The sequence below is a fragment of the Lissotriton helveticus genome, chromosome 9 (genome assembly GCF_964261635.1).
Source record: "Lissotriton helveticus chromosome 9, aLisHel1.1, whole genome shotgun sequence".
Lineage (NCBI taxonomy): Eukaryota > Metazoa > Chordata > Amphibia > Caudata > Salamandridae > Lissotriton > Lissotriton helveticus.
In genome coordinates, this window is record NC_136070.1 from 701,448,095 (window position 1) to 701,470,140 (window position 22,046).

The following is a 22,046-nucleotide window of genomic DNA, read 5'->3' on the forward strand; positions in this document are numbered from 1 at the left end:
TTGAGTGCAGTGTAATTATATGGCGTGTAATTATGTGACACTGAGTGGTATTTGGAGTGTATGTTGCATTGAGTGCAGTGTAATTATGTGGCGTGTAATTATGTGGCACTGAGTGGTATTTGGAATGTATGTTGCATTGAGTGCAGTGTAATTATGTGGAGTGTAATTATGTGGCAGAGTGGTATTTTAAGTGTATGTTGCAATGAGTGCAGTGTAATTATGTGGCGTGTAATTGTGTGGCTTTTAGTGGTATTTGGAGTGTATGTTGTGTTGAGTGCAGTGTAGTTATGTAGCATATAATTATGTGGCACGGATTGCTTTTTATGGAGTTAATGTTGTATTCAGTAGAGTGTAATTGTGTGGCATGTAATTATGTGGCACTGAGTGGTATTGTTTGGAGTGTATGTTGCATTGAGTGCAGTGTAATTATGTAGCATATAATTGTGGCACTGAGTGGTATTGTGTGGAGTGTGTGTTGCATTCAGTTGAGTGTAATTATGTGGTGTTTGATTATGTGGCACTGGGTGGTATTTGGAGTGTATGTTGCATTGAGTACAGTGTAATTAAGTTGCATATAACTATGTGGCACTGAGTGGTATTTGGAGTGTATGTTGCATTGAATGCAGTGTAATTATGTGGCGTGTAATTATGTGGCAGTCAGTGGTATTTGGAGTGTATGTTGCATTGAGTGCAATGTCATTATGTGGCATGTAAATATGTGGCACTGAGTGGTATTTGAAGTGTATGTTGCATTGAGCACAGTGTAAATATGTAGCATATAATTATGTGGCACTGAGTGGTATTGTTTGGAGTGTATGTTGCATTGAGTACAGTGTAATTATGCACCATATAATTATGTGGCACTGAGTGGTATTGTGTGGAGTGTCTGTTGCATTCAGTAGAGTGTAATTATGTGGTGTGTAATTATGTGGCACTGAGTGGTATTTGGAGTGTATGTTGAATTGAGTGCAGTGTAATTAGGTTGCATATAACTATGTGGCACTGAGTGGTATTTGGAGTGTATGTTGCATTGAGTGCAGTGTAATTATGTTGCATATAAGTATGTGGCACTGAGTGGTATTTGGAGTGTATGTTGCATTGAGTGCAGTGTAATTATGTGGCGTGTAACTATGAGGCACTGAGTGGTATTTGGAGTGTATGTTGCATTGAGTGCAGTGTAATTATGTGGAGTGTAATTATGTGGCACTAAGTGGTATTTGGAGTGCATGTTGCGTTGAACACAGTGTAATTATGTAGCATATAATTATTTGGCACTGAGTGGTAGTGTGTAAAGTGTATGTTGTATTCAGTAGAGTGTGATTATGTGGTGTTTAATTATGTGGCACTGAGTGGTATTTGGAGTGTATGTTGCATTGAGTGCAGTGTAATTATGCTGCATATAACTATGTGGCACTGAGTGGTATTTGGAGTGTATGTTGCATTGAGTATGTGTAATTATGTGACACTGAGTGGGATTTGGAGTGCATGTTGCATTGAGTGCAGTGTAATTATGTGGCACTGAGTGGTATTTGGAGTGTATGTTGCGTTGAGTGCAGTGTAATTATGTGGCGTGTAATTATGTGGTACTGAGTGGTATTTGGAATGTATGTTGCATTGAGTGCAGTGTAATTATGTGGAGTGTAATTATGTGGCACTAAGTGGTATTTGGAGTGTATGTTGCATTGAGTGCAGTGTAATTATGTGGCGTGTAATTATGTGGCACTGAGTGGTATTTGGAGTGTATGTTGCATTGAGCACAGTGTAACTATGTAGCATATAATTATGTGGCACTGAGTGGTAGTGTGTAAAGTGTATGTTGTATTCAGGAGAGTGTAATTGTGTGGCGTGTCATTATGTGGCACTGAGTGGTATTGTTTCAAGTGTATGTTGCATTGAGTGCAGTGTAGTTATGTAGCATATAATTATGTGGCACTGAATGGTATTGTGTGGAGTGTGTGTTGCATTCAATAGAGTGTGATTATGTGGTGTTTAATTATGTGGCACTGAGTGGTATTTGGAGTGTATGTTGCATTCAGTGCAGTGTAATTATGTTGCATATAACTATGTGGCACTGAGTGGTATTTGGAGTGTATGTTGCATTGAGTACTGTGTAATTATGTGGCACTGAGTGGGATTTGGAGTGTATGTTGCATTGAGTGCAGTGTAATCATGTGGCATGTAATTATGTGGCACCGAGTGGTATTTGAAGTGTATGTTCCATTGAGTGCAGTGTAATTATGTGGCGTGTAATTATGTGGCACTGAGTGGTATTTGAAGTGTATATTGCATTGAGTGCAGTGTAATTATGTGGCTTGTAATTATTTGGCACTGAGTGGTATTTGGAATGTATGTTGCATTGAGTGCACTGTAATTATGTGGCGTGTAATTATGTGGCACTGAGTGGTGTTTGGAGTGTATGTGGTATTGAGTGAATTGTAATTATGTGGCACAGAGTGGTATTTGGAGTGTATGTTGCATTGAGTGCTGTGTAATTATGTGGCGTGTAATTATGTGGCACTGAGTGGGATTTGGAGTGTATGTTGCATTGAGTGCAGTGTAATTATATGGCGTGTAATTATGTGACACTGAGTGGTATTTGGAGTGTATGTTGCATTGAGTGCAGTGTAATTATGTGGCGTGTAATTATGTGGCACTGAGTGGTATTTGGAATGTATGTTGCATTGAGTGCAGTGTAATTATGTGGAGTGTAATTATGTGGCAGAGTGGTATTTTAAGTGTATGTTGCAATGAGTGCAGTGTAATTATGTGGCGTGTAATTGTGTGGCTTTTAGTGGTATTTGGAGTGTATGTTGTGTTGAGTGCAGTGTAGTTATGTAGCATATAATTATGTGGCACGGATTGCTTTTTATGGAGTTAATGTTGTATTCAGTAGAGTGTAATTGTGTGGCATGTAATTATGTGGCACTGAGTGGTATTGTTTGGAGTGTATGTTGCATTGAGTGCAGTGTAATTATGTAGCATATAATTGTGGCACTGAGTGGTATTGTGTGGAGTGTGTGTTGCATTCAGTTGAGTGTAATTATGTGGTGTTTGATTATGTGGCACTGGGTGGTATTTGGAGTGTATGTTGCATTGAGTACAGTGTAATTAAGTTGCATATAACTATGTGGCACTGAGTGGTATTTGGAGTGTATGTTGCATTGAATGCAGTGTAATTATGTGGCGTGTAATTATGTGGCAGTCAGTGGTATTTGGAGTGTATGTTGCATTGAGTGCAATGTCATTATGTGGCATGTAAATATGTGGCACTGAGTGGTATTTGAAGTGTATGTTGCATTGAGCACAGTGTAAATATGTAGCATATAATTATGTGGCACTGAGTGGTATTGTTTGGAGTGTATGTTGCATTGAGTACAGTGTAATTATGCACCATATAATTATGTGGCACTGAGTGGTATTGTGTGGAGTGTCTGTTGCATTCAGTAGAGTGTAATTATGTGGTGTGTAATTATGTGGCACTGAGTGGTATTTGGAGTGTATGTTGAATTGAGTGCAGTGTAATTAGGTTGCATATAACTATGTGGCACTGAGTGGTATTTGGAGTGTATGTTGCATTGAGTGCAGTGTAATTATGTTGCATATAAGTATGTGGCACTGAGTGGTATTTGGAGTGTATGTTGCATTGAGTGCTGTGTAATTGTGTGGCGTGTAATTATGTGGCACTGAGTGGTATTGTTTGGAGTGTATGTTGCATTGAGTGCAGTGTAATTATGCAGCATATAATTATGTGGCACTGAGTGGTATTGTGTGGAGTGTCTGTTGCATTCAGTAGAGTGTAATTATGTGGTGTGTAATTATGTGGCACTGAGTGGTATTTGGAGTGTATGTTGAATTGAGTGCAGTGTAATTAGGTTGCATATAACTATGTGGCACTGAGTGGTATTTGGAGTGTATCTTGCATTGAGTGCAGTGTAATTATGTTGCATATAAGTATGTGGCACTGAGTGGTATTTGGAGTGTATGTTGCATTGAGTGCTGTGTAATTATGCGGCATGTAATTATGTGGCACAGAGTGGTATTTGGAGTGTATGTTGCATTGAGTGCTGTGTAATAATGTGGCATGTAATTATGTGGCACTGAGTGGTATTTGGAGTGTATGTTGCGTTGAGTGCCGTTGAATTATGAGGTGTGTAAGTATGTGGCACTGAGTGGTATTTGGAGTGTATGTTCCATTGCGGAGTGTGTGAGGGTGCAGAATGTGAGGGTGCAGTGTGTGTGAGGGTGCAGAGTGTGTGAGGGTGCAGAGTGTGTGAGGGTACAGAGTGTGTGAGGGTGCAGAGTGTGTGTGAGGGTTCAGTGTGCGTGAGGGTGTAGAGTGTGTGAGAGTGCAGTGTGTAAGGATGCAGTGTGTGAGGGTGCAGTGTGTGTGAGGGTGCAGTGTGTGTGAGGGTGCAGAGTGTGTGAGGGTGCAGAGTGTGAGGGTGAAGAACGTATGTGGGTGCGGTGTGTGTGGGTGCAGTGTGTGTGTGTGCGGTGTGTGTGGGTGCAGTGTGTGTGGGTGCAGTGTGTGTGGGTGCAGTGTGTGCAGTGTGTGTGAGGGTGTAGTGTGTGTGAGGGTGCAGAGTGTATGAGGGTGCAGATTGTGTAAAGGTGCAGAGCGTATGTGGGTACGGTGTGTGTTGGTGCGGTGTGTGAGGCTGCAGTGTGTGAGGATGTGGTGTGTGAGAGTGCAGTGTGTGAGGGTGCAGTGTTTGCAGTGTGTGTGAGGGTGCGGTGTGTGATGGTGCGGTGTGTGAGGGTGTAGTGTTTGTGAGCGTGCAATGTGTGAGGGTGCAGTATTTGTGAGGGTGCAGTGTGTGTGAGGGTAGGTGTGTGAGGGTGCAGTGTGTGTGAGGGTGCAGAGTGTAAGGGTGCAGAGTGGGGGGTGTATCCTGTTGATGGACAGTGAGGGGGTGCATCCTGTGGACAGTGAGGGGGTGTATCCTGTGGACAGACAGTGAGGGGGTGTATTCTGTGGACAGTGAGGGGGTGTATCCTGTGGACAGACAGTGAGGGGGTGTATCCTGTGGACAGACAGTGAGGGGTGTATCCTGTGGACAGACAGTGTGGGGGGCTTGAGGCTAATGAACAGGTAAGACCAGGCGCTCGTGGCCTGTGGGTGGTCTGCGAGTTTGTGGACATTGGCAGACCGCACAACGCGCCTACACACATGGATAGTGCTTCTACACCATGAGGAGCTAGACGACCAAGGCCAGAGTGGATGAGGGAGGTGTATCCTGTGGACAGACAGCGTGTAGGGTGTATCCTGTGGCCAGTGAGGGGGTGTGTCCTGTGGACAGTGAGGGGTGTATCCTGTGAACAGACAGTGTGGGGGGTGTATCCTGTGGCCAGTATGGGGGTGTATCTTGTGGACAGTGAGGGGGTGTATCCTGTGGCCAGTATGAGGGGTGTACCCTGTGGACAGTGAGGGGGTGTATCCTGTGCACAGTGTGGGGGTGTATCCTGTGCACAGTGTGGGGGGTGTGTCCTGTGGCCAGTGTGGGGGGTGTATCCTGTGGACAGTGTGGGGATGTATCCTGTGCACAGTGAGGGGGTGTATCCTGTGGCCAGTATGGGGGTGTATCCTGTGGACAGTGAGGGGAGGTTTATCCTTTGGACAGTGTTTGGGCTGTATCCTGTGGACGGACAGTGAGGGGGGCTTGAGGCTAATGAACAGGGAAGATCAGGCGCTCGCGGCCTGCGGCTGGACATTGTCAGGCAGCACAAGGCCAGAGTGCATGAGGGGGGTGTATCCTGTGGACAGTGTGGGGATGTATCCTGTGCACAGTGAGGGGGTGTATCCTGTGGCCAGTATGGGGGTGTATCCTGTGGACAGTGAGGGGATGTGTATCCTTTGGACAGTGTTTGGGCTGTATCCTGTGGACAGTGAGGGGTGTATCCTGTGGCTAATGAGGGGGTGTATCCTGTGGCCAGTGTGAGGGGTGTATCCTGTGGACAGTGTTTGGGCTGTATCCTGTGGACAGCGAGGGGTATATCCTGTGGATGAGGGGGTGTATCCTGTGGCCAGTGAGGGGGGTGTATCCTGTGCCCAATGAGGGGGGGGTATCCTGTGGCCAGTGTGGGGGATGTATCCTGTGGACAGTGTGGGGATGTTTGCTGTGCACAGTGAGGGGGTGTATCCTGTGGACAGTGAGGGGCATATCCTGTGGATAGTGAGGGGGTGTATCCTGTGGCCAGTGTGGGGGGTGTATCCTGTGGACAGTGTTTGGGCTGTATCCTGTGGTCAGTGAGGGGTGTATCCTGTGGATAGTGAGTGGGTGTATCCTGTGGCCAGTTAGGGGTGTATCCTGTGGATAGTGAGGGGGTGTATCCTGTGGCCAGTGTGGGGGGTGTATCCTGTGGACAGTGTGGGGATGTATCCTGTGCACAGTGAGGGGGTGTATCCGGTGGCCAGTATGGGGGTGTATCCTGTGGACAGTGAGGCGAGGTGTATCCTTTGGACAGTTTTTGGGCTGTATCCTGTGGAGAGTGAGGGGTGTATCCTGTGGATAGTGAGGGGGTGTATCCTGTGGCCAGTGTGGGGGTGTATCCTGTGGACAGTGTGGGGTTGTATCCTGTGCACAGTGAGGGGGTGTATCCTGTGGCCAGTATGGGGGTGTATCATGTGGACAGTGAGGGGAGGTGTATCCTTTGGACAGTGTTTGGGCTGTATCCTGTGGACAGACAGTGAGGAGGGCTTGAGGCTAATGAACAGGTAAGACCAGGCGCTCGCGGCCTGCGGCTGGACATTGTCAGGCGGCACAAGGCACCCACACACATGGATAGCGCTTCTACGCCGTGAGGAGCTAAACACACAAGGCCAGAGTGGATGAGGGAGGAGGGCGGTGCACATAGACAAGACCCCATCGTTCCCTTTGCATTCTGGGATTCGTAGTTCTGCGTTCATAACGGGAGAGAGGTTGTTTGGATTTTGCTGAGATTCCTGTATCCCTGGTTGCTCTACGTTGAAAATCAACTTGTAGTGACATTCAAACGCGCGCCCTGATTGGCTGCAGCTGTGAGGGACGGGGTAGCTCGGCCATGTGGTGGGCTGTTGGGGGGAGGGGCAGGCACCAGTGACATCACACGGGGAGGGGCCCGGTCGCATACCCTGCTGCACAATACCACGACATACGGGGACAGACTACAGACAAGCCAGCACCACACATTCCCTCAGTGATATGTCTGTGGGTCCCAGCTGCAAGGTCTGCTCGTATCACACACGGACCTAGCTTCGTTTTGGATTCCCACCAATCCCTTACATTCTGAATTCTTTTACAGCACGGTATACCTTTCCAAACCTTGATAACAGCGAAGCACCTGTGAGGTGCCCAATCTTGCTGTGTTTATCAGAAACCCCGAAATCATTCACTGAAAGGCGCTTTTGTAATTCTTTGGCATTTCAGGTGGAACTGGGCTTGTCAGTGACTATTCTAGGGGCTGTGTAAAAGCGGCTTGCCCCGTCGTTGCAAGCAGGCTAACATTCCTTGGTGTAGCTTGGGAAAACCCATTAATACCTTAAATAGCCACGGACTTAATGCTTCAAAAACATTTTCTGTAATGTAGTCATGCAGGCAATTAGCAGCAAGCAGGTCTAAAGTAACCAATATCAGTGCAACACAGAGATAATAAAACAATAATTCTTTCTCTCAGTGTGCTTTAAAGATCAAGTTCATCGTTAAATGACAGAACCTCTAATAAGGATCAATTGGTACCAAATGTTTTGATTCGATGTTTAAACTTTCAGTCCTTCCCAAACCAAATGAGTAAGCCCTCGCCTCATGAAATGCCAAGGAGCAAAAAAAGGCATGGCCTTCCCGCCTACATGAACCAAACGTGGCACTTTCCCAAGCCAGAAAAGGTTGTTGCAAAAGAACCAACAATGTGTATAGGGAGTTACCCTTTCTGGCAGGAAAAGGATTGGGTCAACAATCTAACAAAAAGAGGGTTCCTTCTCCTGGGAGTAAATAATGCTTAAGATCCCAACTGGGGGATGATTTGCAATAAAGGAATGGGTTGCAGTGTTACGCTGATTACCAAATTTACAACTCAATATGTATGGACCATAGAGATATCATTAAAACCATGAGGCATACTTGTTAGTTAAAACATTTTCATACATTTATTAGAATAAGTAGTCTTAGGTAGTAGTATGTACAAATCATATACACAATTTTATTCACACATTTAAAAAAGGTTATTCAAGGAATAATTAAAAAACATTTAAAACTTCACTGATTTGGTACTTAAACATAAACATTACATAATCATATTCATAAAACAAAAAATTGTTACAAGAACGAAATTGTCGACGCAGTAATGTTTATGTTTAAGTACCAAATCAGTGAAGTTTTAAATGTTTTTTAATTATTCCTTGAATAACCTTTTTTAAATGTGTGAATACAATTGTGTATATGATTTGTACATACTACTACCTAAGATTACTTATTCTAATAAATGTATGAAAATGTTTTAACTAACAAGTATGCCTCATGTTGCAAAAGAACCACTGCCCATGTATGATACAGATGAACAGAATATACCAGAAAGACTAAAGTTCAAAGGCCATCACCTAGGAATTCTTCATGATCACAGCACAACCCAGTCAGCCTGGCACTTTTCTGTGAGGCATAAACACCATGCACAGTGTACGCACATAAGTAAAAACACAAAAAAATCGCCCTGCTTGCAAATAAATAAAACGAGCCCATAAAGAGCCGGACTTTAATGTGTCTTCTCTCTGCCATAAAGCTCTAACTTCATACCCTTAGATAAAGGCACAACTCACAGGCCGAGCTGCTGTCAGAATATAAGAAGACGTCAGCGCTTCGCTGTGAAATGGAATTCCCCCCAAAAAAAGAAGCTTGTGAGTGGTGCCGCGCGCGCGCCACTGCGAGCATATGTCTTCAATTATGGCGTCTGTGTCTGCCTGCCATTATTGAAGACATATGGGCTTTAGTGCGCGTAACAGACACCAATAGGCCATAGGCGGAGCTACGCGACCGCCTTTGGCCTATTGCGTGCTCTGTTATAAAACAGCACGCAAGCCCAATCAAAAAGGACCTTGAAATGCACATGCATGAGCTGTGGGGAATTTCAGGGCCCATTTTTGAAACCCTAGTAAAAGGGCTTTTCGCTCGCTTCGCGAACCCTAAAAAGTAATTCCCTAAAAACGAGCAGAGGAAGCACAGAAGCTAGCAAATCGAAGAGATGGCAAAGAGGCTAAACTCCATGGGAGGGACAACACAGGATGGACAGGCTGAAACAAGGAAGGCCATTAAACAGAAAGCAAATAAGTAAGAGTGAAAGTAAAGCCAAACAGTGATAAGCAATGAGCCACCAGCAAACAGCCTGCTTAAGCTATCTGGTGGACTCGACCTAAATAATGGTTAAGAGGCTCATTGACAAGACATACTCACACCCAGTCCCGCCTTTTCAGTTAACATGATATTCAGTGGCAGTTGCTCTATAAGGGCGGAGGACCGCCCCCCACCGCCTCCACCGGCAAGTAAAACGTTAATAAAGCAGGTTTTATTATCGTTTTATTTTAATCCCCAGGACCCTCCCCCAAGACTTTGACGAGTCTAGGGGGAGAGTGCAGGGGACGACACTGCTGGTGAGGGAATGGTGGGCACTCCCTTCCCTGCGCATTGGGGTGTTTGACTGACTGTCTCAGGCTGGCCAACACCCTCATGCGCAGTGAAGCTCTCTCCAGCCTCAGCAGAGTTGCTGGGGCTGGAGAGCGCAGGCACAGGCTCCCAGTCTGCCTGGAAGTGCAAGTTTCAGGCACTGCTCTCATGAGAGAGCAGCTTCAGAATTGGCCGCAGGCCAGGCTGGGAGCCTGTGTCCAGGGCTAGAAGCAGGAAGAGCATGATGTGGCGGGAGACGGTGCCAGTGTTAAGGTTAGTTAATTTTTTTTTTTTTTTGTCCCCGAACCCTCCCCACCTCCCTCATCCCCACCTTCCTCCTCCGGCCCGGCCCCCCACTTTGGCTGGAGACAGGCCGCTACTGATAATATTGCATTCTTGGGATTGTAGTTTTGCTATCTTGACAATCAAAATGGGAGCAAAAACCCAATATGTTTTTTTCAAAAATCGAGAATTGGCTGAAGATGACCCACATGACTTTAATCCACTTGTCAGTTATGGGTTATAACTTTACAAAGCGGTTTCAAAAACTTAGCTTATGTCACATGCAAATTCAAAATTGAATATTGTTCACATATTTTATGTGGGTTGTCTTTCCTTCTCATCGTGCATTAAAACAAACTCGGAGAATGCCAATAGTTTTGACCTTTGGATAGTTAAAATTAACACACCTCAAAAACACATAATGGACAGCACCTGTGCTAACTTTCCTAACACAAGAAAAGGTACATTACAAGTGGCAGAATCTGGTGCAGCAGTACAATATTCTGTCCCAGACACAAATCTACAACACAGGTAATAACAGTGTAAGCTTCCCTTCCTCACAGAATGGATACAACTCGAGCATCAACAGGACTAATACCGTACAGAGCAAATACCAGTTTTATTGTACGGATATATAGATATTGCAATTTCCACACCCCTTGCATGGTCTTACGCACCTTCGGGTCAATAGTCGTGGAAAGTCTCCTTTTTAGGTCGAGCAGACGTACTCTCAATGCGTGAGCATTGAGGTGTCTGCTTCAGACCTATTGCTACCCGTATTTAGTTTTGAGGACACCAATCTGACACGCGCTTTTCGTTTCCAGTTTTGACCGCGTGAGCGCGCGTCTGAGCCGCGCATGCGCTGAGTAACTTGCTAACACACAGAGACACAGGCAGCCCCCACCCCTCCCACCCCACCCCGGGACACATGCACACGCAGGCAGGAAGGCCCACACACACACAGACACGCGCGCGCACCCCCCCCGCCGCACACACACATACAGAGACACCACCACCCCCCCCCCCGCCGCATACATAGAAGGGCCCCCGGCCGCCGCATACATGAGGCCTCACGCCCCTCCTCTCTATTCGGGACTCACCGGGTCGGCTGGCGCTCGGCGGCGGGCCGGTCTCTCCTTCTCCAGCGGGGGCTCCCTCTTCTGCACGGGGCCCCCCGCCATGGCTGGCACGGCATCTCCGGTCACAACAGGCAAAGCTTCCGCAAGGCAGTGGGAGTGGACACACCTCTTCCCGGCCCCGCCCACAACCAGGCGGCGGGCCGGACATCTGCTTCCGGTGTTTTCCTCAGGGCTGCGGCGGTGATTGTTCTCTCGTCTCCTCCTGTAATGCACCGTTCGCTCCTCTTGTATTTTGTTTGCTCACGATGATCACTTTTGCCTCATGTAATGTAACATTTGCTTGTGTAATTTGTTCACTTGTAATGTTCGTGTGTAATGTTTCTCATGATGTATCATTTCTGTTCCTATTGTGAAGCGCTCTGACGTAAAGTCCGCGCTATATAAAAACGCATAAATAAATAAATAAAGTGCTTGCTCAGTGCCTCCACCCGCCCCTCATTGTATTGTGGATGTTGACGGATGGGTCTTCCTCTTTGAAGAGGCTCTAATGCATTTTGGCGGATTTCCCGGATTTTCGACTGAAACTCGGGAAACGAAACCTAAGCTGAGAGCAGAGACGAAACCTCAGCCGAGGCGGCACCTCGTGCGTGCCGCCCTCTGCCCTGGTGATTGGTGTGAAGAGGGGGTCGCTCCTCTAAGGGGGCAAGGGTATAACTCTGTGCCCGGCTGCTCCCCGAGACAGAAGCGCTCTGGGCTCCACTGACTGCGCCCCGAAATCCTCACTGACATCGATACTGCCCCCCCAACTCGAAAGACTGAACCCATTAATTCTGATTGCCCCCAGGGGGTATTGAGAACCCCAGTCCACTGCTACCCCACTGATTTCAACAACCAGCCCCTGATTTAAAAAGTGCCCCCCGCGTCCTGCACCCCTGATTTTGAAACTGCCCTCTGATTTCCAGAGTGCGCCCCGGCGTTCACTGCCCGCACCCCCAGCCGGGTGACTCCTCCAGTGCTCTTGGCCTCTCGGTCTCGTCCCTGGGAGCATCCGGACCCGAGGATGGACCGGGGGCTCCTGGTCGGACTCTGCCTCCTCTGCTGCCTCTCAGCCGGTAAGTGGTGTAACCCCTCCCCCTACACACACGAGGTGCTTTACTAGCTGAAGCCCATTAATAAGGTGGCGGGGACAGTGGCAAAAGGAGAAAATAACCGAAAAGGCGCCGAGAGGCCGGGCATCACTGAGCGACTCTTTCTTTTCTTTCCTCCGTTTTCTTTTCTTCTTTTTTATTTTACAGTATTTCCCTTCTCTTCTTTCTGGCCGTTCCTTCAGATCACAAATAATTTCTTGCTTTTTTCAATTGGTTTCCTCTATTTTTCACTCCTCCGTGTTTCTTTTCATAATATTGCATTACAAATGCTATAGGTGTCACATTTGCGAAAGTTATAACTATTGGCATTGTAAATGACAAAGCTATTAATTTTGCTATTTTCAAAACCAACACATAAATAAAAAAAATTTAATTTACAATTCCAATAGCTCAAACTTTCCTAATGCGAGACCTATTGCATTGCAAATGCTTGTTTTAAATAGAAGAGGTACCCCAGAGCAGCAGCGGCAGTGCCAGCAGTGTCTGAAGAGGAAAGTACACCTGGACTTGGTGCTCATGGTCCAATGGATTATGCTGCTTGAGTTATTTGTCTGTCTCAACCTCAAAACTAAATGGCTGCCTCACTGACAACCCAGTCAAATGGACTTCGTAGGCTGCAGGGGTGTTCTGCTCATGCAGTGGCACCCTCTCACTTAGAACAAAGCACCCTGCCTTCATGATTGCTCAGGTCTGCTATCGGGGTTACTTATAGGTGTTAAGTGCACTGACCCTTAGATATAGTAAACCTATATCTTAAGTAAGTCGTGCATGCACCATCTTACACAGGCTGAAATGGCAGACCTGTAGCTCGATTTTGCATGGCCTCCCATGGGTGGCATAATACATGCTTCAGCCCATGGGAGAACTCTGGGGTACCTATGCACTGGGTACATGGGTATCATATACTAGGGATTGACAAAGGTTCCCCAGTATCCAAACGGGAGTGTACCTAAGTACATAACATAACAGTTCAGGGAGAAAGCAGATAGACTGGGGTCCTGTTTAGCAGGATCCCAGTCAGACTAGTCAAAAACTAGCTTAGCACCAGGCAAAAAGTAGGGGTACCCATGCAGAAGGATCCTACCTTCCTACAAATACAACATATACAGTTAGTAAAAGAGAGATAAATAAAGGCACCTTTGGACCAAGGTCAGTGTCTTACATAAACACATACAATTAGTCTAATCGGAGGAAACAGTTGATGTTTCAGAGCTATTCATGATATTACATTACATTACTTAACATTTCATTACATTACAACAGCAGGATTAAAGTGCAGAGGCGTAATCCCTTAATCCTAATGCTATCTATAAGGGCACCTTAAATTGTGCTAAAAGGGTATGACATCTAAAGTTTATAAAATGATATAATATTAAAGAACCGGATTAACCCACTTACTGGATCTCGGCGGCGGGGGAACAGCCCAAGCCTTCCATACCCTTCATACGTAGTAAAATGAGACACAGGAGTCTTCGTCTGCAGGAGGAACCCAGATTTATTCAAATAGCCCGGGCTATAGGACAGAGCCCCAAGCTCGTCAGAAACAAGACAGAGGAGGCTGCTGCTTTTCTCCGCAGCTTACAAACCTTTTATACTTTTTCATCTCAGTCTTTTGGCTGATAGTTCATTGTTCAATCAGGGCAGTGTTTGCAGTTGATAACCAGATCCCGACGACGTTTGTAGATGGCTACCTGGTCAAGGCTTGGTACACAAATCATTGTTCACTCGGCTTGATCAAGGCTCAGTGTTTCAGGTCATTGTTTAACCACCTTGATCAAAGCCCGGTCTTTCAGGTCATTGTTTAATCACCCTGATCAAGGCCCAGCAGTCAGACCATTGTCCAGATAACTTGATCACGGTGTCAAAGATGTTTACCAGGTTGGGAGCAGGAGATGTAAAACAAATCATTTATACAGGGTGTGAGTGTCTCATGGCTTTCTGTTGAACTGCAAGAACAGGGGGTTGGGTGTGCGACAGTTCCTGGGCAGAAATGCAGGCTGCAAGATGGCTGTTGTTGTGTTAGTTAGATTTTCCTCAGCCATCAGCAGAAACAACCAGGTGGGTCGTGTGGAAGTGTTTGACACGAGATGGCAATGAAAAAGCAATGGAGTCTTGGTACAAATGATGCCAATCAGACAAACACTTTTCCTCAGACCCACCTTTTGCCATTGAGTGGCAAAAACTTTAAGAAATGTCAATGTTCATAAGGCCATCGGTTTCTTGTTGGAGCATCATCATCATATTGGTGTTGTGAATGTTAGAGGGTGGAGGCTTGACGGTCTGGACACACATTGTACAGAGCACTGGCAGACACTGAAAGCACAAACAGCAGGAGACCAGGACAGTTACTCCCAAGGCAAGGAAGATGAGGATCCTCCACCCCCACTGGGGAAGGAGGCCCCAGATCCAGCCTGTGAGGGACCAGTTGCCTTCATCCAGATGAATTTCGGAAGAAAGAAAGGTGCAGACGTTGGATGATATTGTACACTGTAGGTGCGTTGTCTGGGATGTACACGCAGCAGCTGGAGCCGATCAATTTACACACACCACCGCGATCAGCAAGGATAACATCTAGGACCATTCTTTCCTGGAGCATTATGAGGTGGTCCGCCTGCAGCTCTGCAGTGATGTTGGAGAGGGCACCAGTTGTTACTGTGATGGTGGCTTCAAGGACCCTGGTCAGTCCTCGTACAGCCTGACTGTTCTCCCAGAGTTTTATATAGCGCGAACTAGAACCGAACCGAATCAGTTATCAGAGCGCTTTACATAGCACCAGTTACGTTACACGAGGACACACTTTCATTTTTTTTAGGCACGGGGAGATTAAGTGATTTGCCCAGAATCACAGGGGGTTTTTGGCGTCGTTACCGAGACTCAAACCCAGATCCCCAGGTCCGAGGTCGAGCGCCTTAGCCGTTAGGCCAAACCCTTTATTGACAGGTGATAACCTCCATGGGTAGAATATGTTGGTGGAAGGAGGAAGGCCAGGTACCAGACCAGTTACGGGTGAGCCAAGTGTAGGCGGCAGTGTCACAGATGAAATAGGTGTTGGGGGATGCCACCAGCTTCGGAGGAGATGTGGAATTTAAAGCTTTTGTGATATCACACGTACTGGTACCAACTTTCTTAGTCTCTAGGCCCTGAATGCAGACTCGGCCTTGCACATTTATGACATTCACAGTGTCTCGTTCATCAGGCAGTATCCTTCTTGTGCTGAATCTGGAAAATGTTCGTCGATTAGTTGAGTTTAATACTACCATCTCACCGAGTTCATCTTGGGATTGTAGCGTTGTGGATGAGCTGGTCGGGCAAAAAGGAGCATTGACATGGCCAGATCTGTTCCGCCAGAAGTCATCCCGAAATGTTCCAAGGGCAGAATTGGCAGTACCATTGACAGTGTAGGCCTCCTGTATCAACGTCCACCATGCAAGACAAGACCCAGAGATGGAAAAGGGGTAGGGAAAGAATGGGACAGGGTGTATCATGGAATGCGGCATCAGTCCACAAACCCAGCAGTTGGACGTGTTCATGATCAACTGGTGATGATGCAACATTTGGATGAAGGTGTTATTGAAGAATTCTGCACAGTGGGGTGATTTGTGGGCTGGTAGCGTGAAATACTGGTGTTCTGCAGGAGTCGGGGTAGGAGTTGGTGAGATAACAGGGTGGTAGATCAGTAACAGCCAACCAAGGATAGACAGGATGAGGGAGACAAACAGTATTACCACGGTGGCCATGAAGCATTTACTATGTCAGAGACTAACATGTTGTTTCTGAATTCTGGTGTTTTGGACGGCAGCCAATGTGCTAAGCCAGAGACCTTTAGTGGCTGTCTGTGATTGATGGTTGCTTCACTGGGCGCGGTTGCCAAGGGCCCTATGGCCTACCTTAGTCTGACACACCAGCACTACTCTCAGTTGGGGAAGATCACAGCCATACATCCTATAGGTACTTGGTGAAGTCAAGGGCCATCCTTCCCTTGGGGCCGCAAGTTGTATCGGTCAGAAGTGAGGACAGTATGGTCAAGAAACAATTGTTCTTGCTGTTGAGCAGAGTTAAGGGAGGGTTCCACCCTTCCTTTCAGTATGCTGTCACTCTCTCTTTCCGTGGATGTAGAATACAGTCTGGCATCGCTGAATGGGACAAACGTCGGGACTGTTTCTGTTTCTGAGTCTCCTTGTCCTTCCCTCACCCACTGATCATAGGGGAGGGGCAGAGGCACACGCCTGCAGTACGACAAATGCACCCAACTCTTCTGACCTTCTACTTTCACTGCGGTGCTGGTGGCCAGCAACACCTGACGGGGCTGTGTCCAGCGGGGCTCGAGGCTCTTAGTCCGTTGAAAATTTTTCACCAAGACCCAATCCCCAGGTTGGATGACGTGTCCTGGGCCCTCGATCTTGTCAGGTATGGCCTCATGCACCTGGTGATAAAGAGTACAAAAGGTATTAGTCAGACTGTACAGATAATCAGTTAATACAGGGTATTCAACGTCAGACAGTTTCTTAGGCTGCGGGACACCCCATACATTGGCAGGCCTCCCGAACACAATCTCATGGGGAGATAACCCTATCCTGGTGTGGGCCGTTGTTCTTGTGGACAGTACGGCTAAGGGCAGAGCATCAACCCAAGTGACACCTGTTTCGGCTACTATTTTGGCCATTTTAGTTTTTAGGATGCCATGGTACACCTCCACTAGACCTGCTGACTGGGGGTGGTTTGCTGCATGAATTATTTTTTTTTATACCCAATGCTGTACAGACATATTCCATAATTTGAGCCGTAAAGTGGGTCCCATTGTCACTCCAGACCAAGCGGGGTAAACCGAATTGTGGGAGGTACTCTTTTAATAGCACTTTGGTGGTAGTGATAGCGGTGCAGTCTTTGATGGGGTAGGCCTCCACCCATCGGCTGAAGGTACAGACCACCACTAGGACATATTTCAAATTGTTACATAGTTCCACCTGGATGTAATCCATTTGGAGGACTTCAAAAGGGAAGGTAGGAGGAGAGAATCCTCCCTTAGGAGTAACTGTGCCTTTTCCTGGGTTATAGATTAGGCAAATCATGCATGTTTTGACCAGTTTGTCAGCATATGCTGGTATCTTAGAGTTGTACCATGTAGGTTCCAACAGTTTACGTATCCCTTTTGCATTGATGTGAGCAGGACCATGGGCCATCGTAACCACTGGTAGCATGTGACTGTCAGGTAACATCCATTGTCTTTCCATAGTCGTACAGACCCAGCAACCATCAATTCGTTCCTTTGCTAATTGCTCCTTTCACACCCGTAGTTCCTCAGGAGTAGTATGGGACTGAATATCAATCACACTCTGTACTGTGTTTTCAACCATGCCCTCGTCTGCCACCCACCTAGCGGGACCTACTACATACATTCCTTCCCTTTTCCTAAGAGCTGTTTGTCTGGCCGTCTGGTCAGCCAGGGCATTGCCTCTCCAACATCATCTGTCACTTTCTTATGGGCCTTACATTTTATAATGGCCACCTTTCTGGGGAGTGTCAGGGAGTCTAACAATCGGTGAATTAGGGGGCCATGTTGAATCTTGGTCCCATGGGAAGTAAGGAAATTCCTTTCTTTCCATAACCTCCCGAAGTTGTGGGCCACCCGGAAGGAATATTGGCTGTCAGTATAAATATTTACCGTCATCCCTTTGCTTGACTCACAAGCTCTAGTGAGGGGCACTACTTCTGCTGCTTGAGAGGAGGACTGCGGAATCTGAGCTGTTTCTACTACTCGCCCTAATGTCGTGAGGGCGTGGGCGGCTGAGGTGTTACCATCTGGCCCTCTGAGACATGATCCGTCCACATACAGTGTACCTTCTGGTTCTGCTATCGGGGTGTCCTGTTAGACGACCCGTCCCTTAATCTCCTCCTCTGTCTTTAATATGCAGTCATGTGGGTCTAAGCGGGCATCCTGAGTATCCAGTGGGATTAATGTGGCGGGGTTTAATACAGTGCATCTTTTGATGTTAATGTGGCTGGCAAAGAGTGTCATTTCATATCCTGTGAGTCGTGCGCTAGTGAGGTACTGTGTCTTGGTATTATTAAGGAGGGTATCTACAGAATGGGGACCATCAGAGTCAGGGGGGAGTTCATGACCATCCCCGCACTCTAACGGACCATAAGGGCGGCCGCAGCGGTCGCCCGTAGGCATCCTGGGAGAGCCCTTGCAACAGGATCTAAGGTGGCTGAAAAATAGGCACATGGCCGATGGTGACCTCCGAACATCTGGGTTAAGACAGCGCATGCACAGCCGTCTGTCTCATGTACAAAAAGAAAAAAATGTTTGTTATAATCAGGAGTACCGAGGACTGGAGCAGTACACTGAGCCTTTTTTAAATCTTGGAAGGCCTGTGCATGCACTCCAGTCCATGGAAAGGACGTGTCTGATATGTCTTTAGTGATGAGGGCAAGAAGAGGTTTGACCATGGCCGAAAAACAGGAAATCCACTATCTACAGTATGAGGTTAGGCCTATGAAGGCTCGCACCTGCTTTTGTGTTCGTGGGGCCGTCATAGCATTGATAATGGCTACACGATCAGCGGTGAGCTGCCTTCCCTCCTTCGAGAGGAGATGTAAATGTAATGTAATGTAAATTGATACTTGTATAGCGCACTACTCACCCGCAAGGGTCTCAAGGCGCTTGTACGAATACCGCTGTGGAACCCATCCTGCCTTTCCCGGTGAGGTGTCCACTCCTGGGCACCCCCAACATGGAGGCCAGGCATCCTTAGCGTTGTGGGGGCCGTTGTTGAGATTAAGCAAGCTATTGCCCAGAGTTGCAGAGTGGGACTCCATGATTGGAATAGGCACCGAGGCGAGAATTATCAGGTCCGTGGAATTTTTTAGCCCAAGACCTGCCGAGGCGGGGAATTGAACCCTGGTCCCAGACTAGACCTCTGCATCAGGGTCTGCTGCTCTAACCATTGAGCCACACTTCTCCTAAATAGGTCACCTTCTCTTGACAAAATTGAAGCTTTTTCAAAGAGACTTTGTGATTATGGAGGACAAGGTGGCGTAACAAACAGAGAGTAGCTTCTTTACGTGCTGGGGCTGAATTTGCAGCAATGAGGAGGTCATCTACATATTGTAATAGGGTGGAATTATCAGGGAGTTCCAAGGAATCTAGTTGACTCTTTAGGGCTTGACTATAGATACTGGGGCCCTCGGTGAAACCTTGAGGGGCGCGGCAGAATCTAAAGCTCCGCCCACCAAGGGAGAAACCAAAAAATTGTCTGTTGTCAGGATATATAGGAATGCTGAAAAAAGCATTCTTCAGCTCTGTGACAGAGAAGTGCGTTGCGTCAGAAGGGACCATCGTTTAGAGGGCTGTAATGTCGGGGACAACAGGATATTGGGAGATTGTTATTTTGTTAAGGGCTCTCAGGTCAATCACAAATCTGTATATTTTAGGGGAGAGAGCATCTCCATTGGTCTTTTTAAGAACAGGAATAATGGGACTGTTACAGATATTGCCGCGTGCCTCCTCCACTACTCCCTTGTCCATTAATTCAGATATTATTGTTAAAAGGGCCATTTCTCCTTCCGCAGGCAGTCGATACTGCCGGAGGCGGGGGAGAAGTGCACCTGGCTGGATGCGTACCACATGAGGGGATATGTTGAGACACCCTACATCAGTGTCTGATGATGCCCAGAGGGAGGAAGGTAAAGACTGCAACTCTGGTGGGAGGGGACTTGATAGATACATATAGGAAACTGGGCTGGGGGAAATTGTTAGGGATACACCTTGGGGACTACATGATATGGTCGCATACAGATCTTTTAGTAAATCCATGCCTAACAAGTTTTCACTGCAACCTGTAGTAAGGACCAAGGGAACGTCAACATGTGCAGGGCCGCACCGTATTCACAACAATACGGTGCAGCCTTGTGTTTCCCCCTGCGCTGACGCTAATTACAGCTGCCTAGCACCAACGCAGGCATCCTTGCACCATAGTGCAAGGGTGCCTGCATTTGTGGGAATAATTGTTTATGTGCAGGAAGGTGACCGTCCTTGCACATAAACAATCTTAATTGGCTATTTTTAACTTATATGTGTGCTGCTTTGTACAGCACACATAGAAGTTGCAACTCGACATTTTTAAAATTATTGTTTATGTGCAGCAAGGGACATTTTCCTGCACATAAGCAATCATGCCTGGTATCTTGCTGTTTTTATGTGTGCTGCAGAATGCAGCACACATAGAAACAGCAAAAACAAGAAGAAATAAAGCATTTCTCTTTATTGCGTCATGTTAAGACCAGGTTTTTTTGGGTCTTAATTTTGGCGCTGCCCCATATTTCCCCCACTCTTGTAAATATGGGGCAGCATCAAAATCAATGGGTGTTGCGGCAAAATGCCTACTGCAACAGCCGTTGCCCACCCCTTTGACTCTACTTATATTGTGAAAAGGGGCCTTATTTACACGGGGCGTAAGGCCAAGTTATGTACCTTAACACTGTCTTCTAAAAAAAGGCCAAGCCTGTATAGCCCCTGGAATGTTGAAAAAAGTGACGTTCCTGTGGCGATAGGGAGTTGAAAATATGCCCCACTGTGTTTAAAAAAACAAGGTGTCTTTATGTGCCTCATTTGCATGTTAAAAAAATGGAATAGGATGTTTTTACCACACGTGGTACGTACCTCACCCTGGAGTAATGGCATTTACCACGTGGGGCAAGCACTCCACCCTATTCTGGCCCACTTGATGAGAACCTATGAAGAATAATATATGCTCTTGCCAAGTAGGCTGTGGTTTGTGTAGCTAAACTTCATCAACTCTACGTCAACTAAGTAAACGGCATAATATTTTGTTCCAACGCCCCACATAAATAGCACTGTTCTTGTAATAATCCATCTTCTGGGCCCTTATATTTCCAATTTTTTTACTTTCCATCTACCTGGCCTCTGCATCAGACATACTCTCCGCAGGTCGTGTTTGTCAATGCAAAAAAGACACTATATACATTTTACAGCACACTCCGAGTTGCAATTAAGGGTTACAGCAGTGGTGTTCATTTTGGGGAAATTAGAAGTAATTTGTAAGAAATAAGTGAAATGGAGATAAAATGTATTCAGTTCAGAAAGTATTGGGCCTTTGTAGTGATTTTGAAGTTATAGAAGTAATTGTGGGTTTATTGTGAGCATTTGTAACAATTCCCTCTGATTTTACTTTCTGTATGCTAATTTGCAGCTACCTGCTGAAGAGGACTACATGAATTCCTTGCCGGACTGCTGACGGTTCCTTTGTCTGACCCTGATACCAACTGCCGAACAGCATTAAACTACCAGACATGCCTTGTAAAAACACACATTCCTTAAAGCAATCACATTCTTTCGTCCTCTTTTGAGATTCACAGCACAGAGACAGTGCTAAAATGTGTGCTATAAACTTGCTTCAACATGATTGCGGTGTTAATGCATGCGATGGCCTCTTTAAAACGTATCGCACTAGGCTGTAATATTCTGAAGACGTTAATACGTTATCACTGGGTAATACCTCCAGATTTAGAGAGTTATGCAAATTAATCCTCAATAATGAGTAATGGTTTCCCATGCCATGATGTGTTAGTATTTCATATAAGTCTAATGGCCCAATTTGCAAAGGTAAACTTAGAGCTTAAGTCTAAGTTTAGGCCTGAAGTTTAAGGGCACTATTCACAAATGTAAACTTCTACTTCAGGTCAAAGTATACCTTTGTAAATTGGGCCCTTAGACTTTGGATGTATGTCATTACCACGCATGCTTTTACAACGCATGCCTTTACCACGCAACTTTTACAACGCAAGTCGTTACAACGACTTGCGTTGAGGGGTGCTGGATAGTGAATACTTTAATTTACTATTCTAACTCCAGTCCCCGTGGATAGTAGGGAAGGTCTTGGATAGTA

At 46.4% G+C, this 22,046-nt stretch overlaps 1 long non-coding RNA gene across 1 annotated transcript in view; it reads left to right on the top strand.

Annotated features, from left to right (window-relative positions):
• The window catches only part of LOC144782936 (uncharacterized), a 328,094-nt gene extending 306,440 nt beyond the window's left edge, over nt 1-21,654 (top strand). The window contains exon 3 of the long non-coding RNA XR_013601323.1: nt 21,351-21,654. This is a non-coding gene — a long non-coding RNA (uncharacterized LOC144782936). The remainder of the gene's footprint in view (nt 1-21,350) is intronic.
• The last annotated feature ends 392 nt before the right edge of the window (nt 21,655-22,046 follow it).